The sequence below is a fragment of the Arachis ipaensis genome, chromosome B06, assembly GCF_000816755.2.
Source record: "Arachis ipaensis cultivar K30076 chromosome B06, Araip1.1, whole genome shotgun sequence".
Classification (NCBI taxonomy): domain Eukaryota; kingdom Viridiplantae; phylum Streptophyta; class Magnoliopsida; order Fabales; family Fabaceae; genus Arachis; species Arachis ipaensis.
The window spans coordinates 42537155-42547496 of NC_029790.2; positions in this window are offsets into that span (position 1 = coordinate 42537155).

Below are 10342 nucleotides of genomic sequence, written 5' to 3' on the forward strand. Positions count from 1 at the left end.
ATTTAATTTTCCTGCAATTTAAATTTCCTATTACGTGTTCTAAAGATCTCTTTGATTGCTTGCTTCATTGCTTTCTTTAATTCCCAGCACCCAGCCCCCTTTACATTTCATGCAATTTACCTTTCTTGTTATTCAAGATTTTGCTGATTTACATTCCTTTCTCTTTACGTTTTTGCTCATTTACTTTCTGCAACTTTAAATTTCTTGTCATTTACATTCTGTTGGTCACTTTTCACCCAATTCACCAATGTTAGCTTGACTAGACTAATCACTCACTAAAGTTGCTTGATCCATCAATCTCTGTGGGATCGACCTCACTCTAAGTGAGTTTTACTACTTGATGCGACCCGGTACACTTGCCGGTGAGTTTGTGTGGAAATCTAATTTCCACCCATCAGAGCTCCTCCGAAATTGCCAGCCACGAGTTCATTAATGATGTCACATGCTGGGCGTCATGCGTGCGTGTCATCTGAGTTTTGCAAGCCACGCATACACGTCAGGCACGTGTACGCGTCGATGGGGTTTCTGCTCAGCCACACGAATGCGTCAACTTTTGCGCGCCAATCCTAGAACCATGCTCCCACGCATGCGCGTTGCGGCCAATTCTCCAAAGCTCAACTCTTATTGTTCCTTCCACTTGTGCATGCTTCTCTTCCATCTTCTAGGCCATCCTTGCCCTATAGATCCTGAATTCACTCAACAAACACATCACGGCATCAAATGGTAATAGAAGAGGATTAAAATATAGTATTTTTAAGGTCAAAGAAGCATGTTTTCACCCATGAAGCAAAATTGGGAAGGAAACACAAAACCATGCAATTTATATGAATAAGTGCGGAAAATATTGACAAAACCCCCAAAATTCTACACAAAATAAACCACAAAATTGGAATTTATCAAACCTCCCCACACTTAAACCAAGCATGTCCTCATGCTAAGAATTACAAAGACCAAAGAATATAGGAGAATGTGGTTTATGAAATGCAAATTACCTAAATGGATACAACTAATGCAAATGCGTCTATCTACTTGGTCAAAAGTGAATCAATCTCCCAAGAATACATATGAATACATAGGGCCAAAGTGATATGATCATTCATGAACTCTACCAATTCAAATATCAAAATAGAGTGTAAAACAACTTGCAAGAAGAAAGCGTGTGAAAGCCGGGAATAAGGAGTTGAGCGTCGAACCCTCATCGGAAGTGTATCCGCTCTATTCGCTCAAGTGTATAGGGTTGATCACTCAATCCTCCCCTAATCATGCTTTCCAAGGTTTGTTTATCATCTAACAATCAAAAGTTATTTGGTGCATACGTACATTCATCATGAGGGCTTATCTTTAGGTTGTAATGGAGTTAGGGTAAAGGTAAGGATGCATGTATGGCCAATTAAGCTTGAGATTCGAATCCTTGATCAACTTATGCTCTCACCTAACACACACAACATCCTATACAATTCTAATACACAACCTAACTACCCATTTTATTCACTTTCCACATACTCATGCATCTTCTTTCAATTCAAAACCCATATGCATCGGTTATTATTGGCTTCACCTTGGGGCATTTTGTCCCCTTTTTATTTCTTTCTTTTTCTATTTTTTTGTTTCTTTTATTTTTCTATTTCTTTTTCTACAAATTTTCTCTTTCATTTTTCTTTTTCTTTTCTCTTTTGATGAATTATATACAACAATGCCAATGCATATGGTTCACACATTTAATACATGAGTATTCACCCAATTCCAAAGATCTTCAATGAAAATACAAAATATATTTTTACCTCAACCAATATCCCATATTTTCCCACACTTGAATGATACACACACTCACTAGCCTAAGCTAATCAAATATCCAAGTTAAGAACATTTATTGTTTTTCGCTTTAAGGCTTGTAATGTGCTAAATTAAGAATAAAGTGGGTTCAAATAGGCTCAAAATTAGCTAACAATGGTTGATAAAAAGTAAGGCTATTTGGGTAAGTGAGCTATTGAAATAACAGCCTCAATCATATAAATGCATTTATACACAAAATAATGGACATATAGAATAAAACAAATCAAGGATTGCAATCATAGAAAGAGAACAATGCACACAAGAATGGGAATAAGTGGTCATAAGATGTAACCACGCAATTGGGCTCAAAACTCACATGCTTGTGTGTTCCTCACTCAAAAACCTTTTCTAAAATAAATTCCTTCAAGCAAGTTTAACACAAAAAATTTTTCACATTGGTAGGGTGCCCTAAAAACAGTTTCTTGGAAAAGGAATCATCACCCTAACCAAGTAATCCTAGTAAGAAATAACTACAATGCAAAAAGTGTTTAAATGCAAAACTAACCATGCAAATTATCCTAATTAACAAAAGAAAATTAAAATTTGGGTGTAAAAAAGAAGGGTTGTTACTTACGGAAGTCGGTAAATGACCTCCCTGATGACATGTCACCATGTCATGTTTTTCTATGCTTTTTCATGTAAGAAATTGATAATTAGTGCTTAAATATTGCATTCTTTGGTGCTTAAATGGTATATTTCTTTGATCTTTTGATTTGATAAACTTTGTAGGAAATAAGAAGAAAAAGAAGCAAAGAAGCACAAAATAAGCTAAAAAAGAGAAAAAAAGAGCTTTGGGGCACACTTTGAAGTTGGAGCACACTTTGGAGCCTTAGGCCACGCTTTTAAAAGCGTGGCCCATGACCAAATCAAGGAAGCTTCATCAGCACATCCACCCAGGAGCTCAACGTTTGCGCCAACGTTTGTCTCAAACGTGAGGTCAAACGTTGGCTAAGGAATACCTTGGGAAATGTTGCTCTCCACAGCCTGAAGGGGGCATACTTCCAACAAGAATAACTTGAGCTACAGAGCTCCAAATGAGGTGATTCTAAAACCATTGGAAAGTAGAAATCAAGAGCTTTCCAAGAATATATGGCACTGTATGGTGGACACTAAAATTGAGGGAGAAAACTGCCCCGAAATATGCAAAAACGAACATGGTGTCAACCTGCAGTGAGGCCAACTGACCTCTGCACCTTCGACAGAGTATAACTCGAGTTGTCAACCTCCAAATGATGCTCTTCCAACGGCATTGGAAAGTAGACATTCAAGGCTTTCCAACAATATATAATAGTATGGGGTGGACAGCAAGTCCGAGCCTCCAAAACTGGCAATGTTCCCAACATTTGCGTTCACGTTTGACCTCAAACGTGGGGTCAAACGTGAGTGACAGCAACACCAGCGACCTTGTCCCCTTCAAAGGAGCATAACTTGAGTTGTAGATGTCCAATTAAGATGATTCCAGTTGGGTTAGAAAGCTGACATTTAGAGCTTTCCAACGATATATGGCAATCCATATTTGGCACGAAATTGAGGCATGAGTGAAAGGCATCTTTAAAGGACCAAATGTTGCTAGATGGATGCCCTGGAGGGGAGCCCACGTTTACGCCAACGTTTGCCTCAAACGTGAGGTCAAACGTTGGCCAAAGAATGCCTTGGAGGAGATCACGTTTGAGCTCACGTTTGACCTCAAACGTGAACCCAGACGTGAGTGACAGCAAAATGGCCATTCTGCATAATGCCTTCACGAAGACGTTTGAGTCAACGTTTGCTTCAAACGTTGACTCAAATGTGAATGTTCCAAAGTCCAAATTGCAAGCGGATTTCTTCTCAAGACCAATGCCATCCGGATCCATCTTCAACCCAATTCCACTCCAAAGCAAGCAAAGCCCACATGACTCAAAGGCACACAGAGAAGCTAGATTAGGAATTTCAGTTTGTAATTATTATTTTCATTTTTTCATTTTCATTTTGTAAAAGCCTATATAAAAGCATTAATTTCATTTCAAAAAGGGAGCTCGATTAGAAAGGAGGCTGGCTCCACTAGGGAGCACTAGGATTAGAGAGCTCTCTCTTTTAGTTTTTTTCCTTTTTGTTTTGAATCTTGGGTTGAGAATTGAAGAAATTCTGTTTCAATCTCACCTAGAGAATTCTCTCTGTTTGCTTGTCTGCATAATTTCAGTGAATTGTGATTTGAATCAAAGCTTTCTTTACTGTTTTCATCTCTATTTCTTCTTCAATCTGTTTGCTGTTGGATCAAGGAAGGGATTGAGATCTAGACTTGGTTTCTAGTCTCATTGAGCTCCTGAGATCTTAAACCTCTCATTTAGATTTTGCAATTGAGCCAAGCTGCTTTCTATTTTGATTTTTCAAGTGATTTTCGAAATCTGTTTGAATCTGCTGCATCTTTTACTTCTCTGTTTGATTGCTATTTACACTTTCTTGTTGAATTTTACATTTCCAGCACCCACTCCCCTTTATATTTCATGCAATTTACATTTCTTGTGATTTAAGATTCTTGCAATTTACATTTCTTGCTCTTTAAGTTTCTTGCCAATTTACATTCTGCAACTTTAAATTCATTGCTATTTACTTTCTGTTGGCTACAATTTCACACAATTCACTTCAATGTTAGCTTGACTAAACCAATCACCCGCTAAAGTTGCTTGATCCATCAATCCCTGTGGGATCGACCTCACTCACGTGAGTTTTACTACTTGATGCGACCCGGTATACTTGCCGGTTAGATTTGTGTGTTTGGAATTCGTTTTCTGCACATCAAGTTTTTGGTGCCGTTGCCGGGGATTGATTTAGATCAACAATGATTAAGTGGGTGAGAGGTCTAGATCAAGCATTTTCTTTATTTTTGTTCTCTGTTTTAAACTGAAACCAAGGTGTTTGTATTTTTGCCTCACTAAGAAATTCTGTCTCTGTGACATGAATTTCAATTTTCAATGGTGTTGTGTTTTGCAAAATACAAATGGAGTTCAACTCATCTTGCAGTCAAACAAAATTTTTCAGGATATCACCCACCATCACCAACCTGTAATGGTGGCTGGGGATATCACCAAGAATTAACAGATTCTGAGCACTCCAATCCATGGAGAATTGCTTCAGAGACACAAGATGAGCAAGAGAATCATATGGGACACTTCCCAGAGACACAATATGATCCAAATTTTGATTAGTCTAACAACTACTCATATTGTAACTGGGAAAGTCAAAATCAAAGAAATCTTAGCAATCCATACTGTGATGAGTTCAACAATTCTTCAAATTGTGATTCAGAGGATCTCCTTCAAAAGTCCAGAGGATTTTTTGAAAGAGAAGAACAATCCTGGAAAAGGCAAGAAGCCCTCTACAATAAGATGAATGGAGATTTGGAGCAAGCAAGGAAAGTGCTAAAGAAGGAAGGTGAAGAGGCCCCTATATCAAGCAAACCTTCAATGAAGAATGAGGTGGTGGAGGTATTTGAACCTGAAACTGCACTTGAGATGACAAGAGCACATGGCAACTCACAACTCTCACAAACTTCCCTGGACCAAAATGCCTCAACACTTGAATCCATGATTGAAAGGTATAAAGAAGAGATGAAGAAAGCTTGGGAAGATCAACAAACCTCCTCCATGAAAGAGCTATTAAAGCAAATGTTGAGTGCAAAGAAAGGAGTGGAGGAACAAAAAAGTGAGGAAGTCATTCAAGAGAATTCACACCCAAGTGAAATGGAGAAGTGCACAGAGGAAGAGCTCACGAAACCACCATTGCAAAAAGCTCTTAATGAAGAAATCACTCTAACAATCACACAACCACCAAGTCTTGAATCCAAAGAAGTGAAGGCAACTAGCAAGAGCACCAATTCTGTCCCTAAGCCAGCAAGCAAGATCAATCAAGCCATTTACAAAAGGAAGCTTGCTGAGGAAAGGCTAAGACAAGGGACAGTAGCTGAATCTTCTCCTCCCTTGAGGTCATTCCTCTTAACAAACTGGAAGAAGAGGAAGAAAGTGAAGAATAACACGTCAAGCTAATGACACTAAAAGAGCACTTGTTGGGAGGTAACCCAACCGTAGGTAACATTTTTTTCTCTGCTTTGTTTTATTTCTTTGCTTTGTTTAAATTTCAATAAATTGACATATGGTTGCATTCTAAGTTTGGTGTTGCTATGCAACAAAAATTTGCTTCCAATCTTTACTGGATACTTGCATCAATTCCAAGAGAAAGTGTCACACTAAGTTTGGTGTGCCACTTATCTTTTCTTGCTTGGGAACAAGCAAGGTTTAAGTTTGGTGTTGTGATGACATGTCACCATGTCATGTTTTTCTATGCTTTTTCATGTAAGAAATTGATAATTAGTGCTTAAATATTGCATTCTTTGGTGCTTAAATGGTATATTTCTTTGATCTTTTGATTTGATAAACTTTGTAGGAAATAAGAAGAAAAAGAAGCAAAGAAGCACAAAATAAGCTAAAAAAGAGATAAAAAGAGCTTTGGGGCACACTTTGAAGTTGGAGCACACTTTGGAGCCTTAGGCCACGCTTTTAAAAGCGTGGCCCATGACCAAATCAAGGAAGCTTCATCAGCACAGCCACCCAGGAGCTCAACGTTTGCGCCAACGTTTGCCTCAAACGTGAGGTCAAACGTTGGCTAAGGAATACCTTGGGAAATGTTGCTCTCCACAGCCTGAAGGGGGCATACTTCCAACAAGAATAACTTGAGCTACAGAGCTCCAAATGAGGTGATTCCAAAACCATTGGAATGTAGAAATCAAGAGCTTTCCAAGCATATATGGCACTGTATGGTGGACACTAAAATTGAGGGAGAAAACTGCCCCGAAATATGCATAAACGAACATGGTGTCAACCTGCAGTGAGGCCAACTGACCTCTGCACCTTCGACAGAGTATAACTCGAGTGGTCAAGATCCAAATGATGCTCTTCCAACGGCATTGGAAAGTAGACATTCAAGGCTTTCCAACAATGTATAATAGTATGGGGTGGACAGCACGTCCGAGCCTCCAAAACTGGCAATGTTCCCAACGTTTGCGTTCACGTTTGACCTCAAACGTGGGGTCAAACGTGAGTGACAGCAACACCAGTGACCTTGTCCCCTTCAAAGGAGCATAACTTGAGTTGTAGATGTCCAATTAAGATGATTCTAGTTGGGTTAGAAAGCTGACATTTAGATCTTTTCAACGATATATGGCAATCCATATTTGGCACGAAATTGAGGCATGAGTGAAAGGCATCTTTAAAGGACCAAATGTTGCTAGATGGATGCCCTGGAGGGGAGCCCACGTTTATGCCAACGTTTGCCTCAAACGTGAGGTCAAACGTTGGCCAAAGAATGCCTTGGAGGAGATCACGTTTGAGCTCACGTTTGACCTCAAACGTGAACCCAGACGTGAGTGACAGTAAAATGGCCATTCTGTATAATGCCTTCACGAAGACGTTTGAGTCAACGTTTGCTTCAAACGTTGACTCAAACGTGAATGTTCCAAAGTCCAAATTGCAAGCGGATTTCTTCTCATGACCAATGCCATCCGGATCCATCTTCAACCTAATTCCACTCCAAAGCAAGCAAAGCCCACATGACTCAAAGGCACACAGAGAAGCTAGATTAGGAATTTCAGTTTGTAATTATTATTTTCATTTTTTCATTTTCATTTTGTAAAAGCCTATATAAATGCATTAATTTCATTTCAAAAAGGGAGCTCGATTAGAAAGGAGGCTGGCTCCACTAGGGAGCACTAGGATTAGAGAGCTCTCTCTTTTAGTTTTTTTCCTTTTTGTTTTGAATCTTGGGTTGAGAATTGAAGAAATTCTGTTTCAATCTCACCTAGAGAATTCTCTCTGTTTGCTTGTCTGCATAATTTCAGTGAATTGTGATTTGAATCAAAGCTTTCTTTACTGTTTTCATCTCTATTTCTTCTTCAATCTGTTTGCTGTTGGATCAAGGAAGGGATTGAGATCTAGACTTGGTTTCTAGTCTCATTGAGCTCCTGAGATCTTAAACCTCTCATTTAGATTTTGCAATTGAGCCAAGCTGCTTTCTGTTTTGATTTTTCAAGTGATTTTCCAAATCTGTTTGAATCTGCTGCATCTTTTACTTCTCTGTTTGATTGCTATTTACACTTTCTTGTTGAATTTTACATTTCCAGCACCCACTCCCCTTTATATCTCATGCAATTTACATTTCTTGTCATTTAAGATTCTTGCAATTTACATTTCTTGCTCTTTAAGTTTCTTGCCAATTTACATTCTGCAACTTTAAATTCATTGCTATTTACTTTCTGTTGGCTACAATTTCACACAATTCACTTCAATGTTAGCTTGACTAAACCAATCGCCCGCTAAAGTTGCTTGATCCATCAATCCCTGTGGGATCGACCTCACTCACGTGAGTTTTACTACTTGATGCGACCCGGTATACTTGCCGGTTAGATTTGTGTGTTTGGAATTCGTTTTCTGCACATCACTCCCCACACTTAGAGATTTGCACAGTCCTCCGTGCTATCAATGAAGGATAGAGTGGGTCCGGGAGTGTCACTCGCAGTGGCCATAGGACGGTGAAACAAAGACATGTTCACCTCTTGATTACTTCTTTGCCATGATCCCAGGTGGACTCCGGATTGTCGGTTTCCGCCATAGGTGGATTGGTGAATCTTGCAGGAACTTTCTTTTCTACCTCATCAATACGGCTATAGCTCTTCAACTACTTAGCAAGTGGTTTGGCCTTCGAGGAAGTTTGCTCCTTGATGGTTGTTCTTTGAGTTACTCTCTTTGTAGACGGCTTTTGGAGGTCTCTCCTTTCCTTTTTAGTGCCCATCCTAAAAAGAGAAAAAGAGAAAAAACATTAAGCTCAGAGAGACAACAACCGGAAATAATACAATGCAAGTGAAGATTAATGCCACAAGGGAGTAAAGTGTCCTGACGACATGACAGCTGCAACATGTAAGCAAGACAACAATATAAACATGGAGGCATATTACTAGCATGAGATGCAAGAGTGAAAGAGGCATGCAAGTATGAAGCATGAGAAGAATAAACTCAAGCATCAATAACAACAATGATAAGCATATGTAAGAAAGGTGGGGGTCATAGAAAAACCTTTCGCTCAACTAACTCCAACATAATGAAGTATAGAATTGGAAGAATATGGGGTTAGAGAACATTGAACCACTCATTCTTACATGATGCTACAAGCATGGCAAACCATTAATCAACGAGCAATTGATGATGAAAATTCATGAAAAAGATGCTCAATGCTCATGTAGTGCAAGTGTTGTGAAAAAAAAAAGCACTAAGTTGAAAGAAAAAGGTTCACAATGAACAAAGATGTCATTGGCTCTTTCTCACAAACACTTGGTATGCAAGGTGTAAATAACAAGCAAGTTTGATGAGTTCAAGGGGGATATACCCCAAAATAGAATGTTATTTACCATAGCACAAACAAGCTAAGAGATATGAAAGAATTAACCAATTCAAAAGTAAATAAGATTCAACACCCATACAAGAAAATAAAAGGAAAGAAAAGAAACAAGAGTAAACAAACAAACAAACAACAAAATTAAAATGCAAACAAAATAAAGAGAGTAAAGTGAGTAAATGCAATAGTAAAGAAAAATTATAAAAAAAAAAGAAACAAAAGAGAATGAAGAGAAATGCAACTATTAGAGAAGGAAGAAAGTGAGGTTGAGTGTAAGTGAGAAAAGGAGAAGAAGAGAGAGGAGAGAGAAGACATAAAAAAGGAAAGAGAAATGTGGGACCACTAGAGGTGGTGGTCTGATGAATGGATTTTTGACGGTTTAGAATTCTCAAATGAAATCTCGTTGCAATATAGTTTCTAAACCAACATTAATCCTTTCATACAAAAGATTGTTTGTCACAAGTACAAACCCCTAAAATTATAAACCAAAGTATTCAAACCTCGGGTCGTTCTCCCTAGGAATTGCGATAAAGTGTTCTTATTATTGGTTATGAGGTATATTTTGGGGTTTTGGGGATAATAGGCAAGAAATATAAATGGCAAAGGAAATAAACTAACAACTAACAAAGCTCTTGGCAAGATATGAGAACTAGAAGTCCTATCCTAGTTATCCTCCTCAATTGTGACAACAAATTGTCCATTGCTCCCACTTAGTTAACCTCTAACCATGGAGGAAAGTCAAGTGGATGAATCAATTTGATTCTTCAAGTCCTAATCAACTCTTAGGGAAAGACTAGCTTTAGAGGCATTCAAATCAACTAGCAACTTCTAATCTTCAATCAACAAAGGCATTAGATAACTCAAGATTCACTAATTACTCTACCTAGGCCAAGAGGAACAAAATCTATACTAAAGTCCAACCAAGCATTTCATCAACCACATGGAAGGCATAAAAGGAAAGTAAAATGAATTAAGCAATTCAACAATAAGGGAACATGAATCATAACAAAAACAACAACAACAAAGCCTTGTCCCACTAAGTGGGGTCGGCTACATGAATCAAACGACGCCATTGTGCTCTGTCATGTAT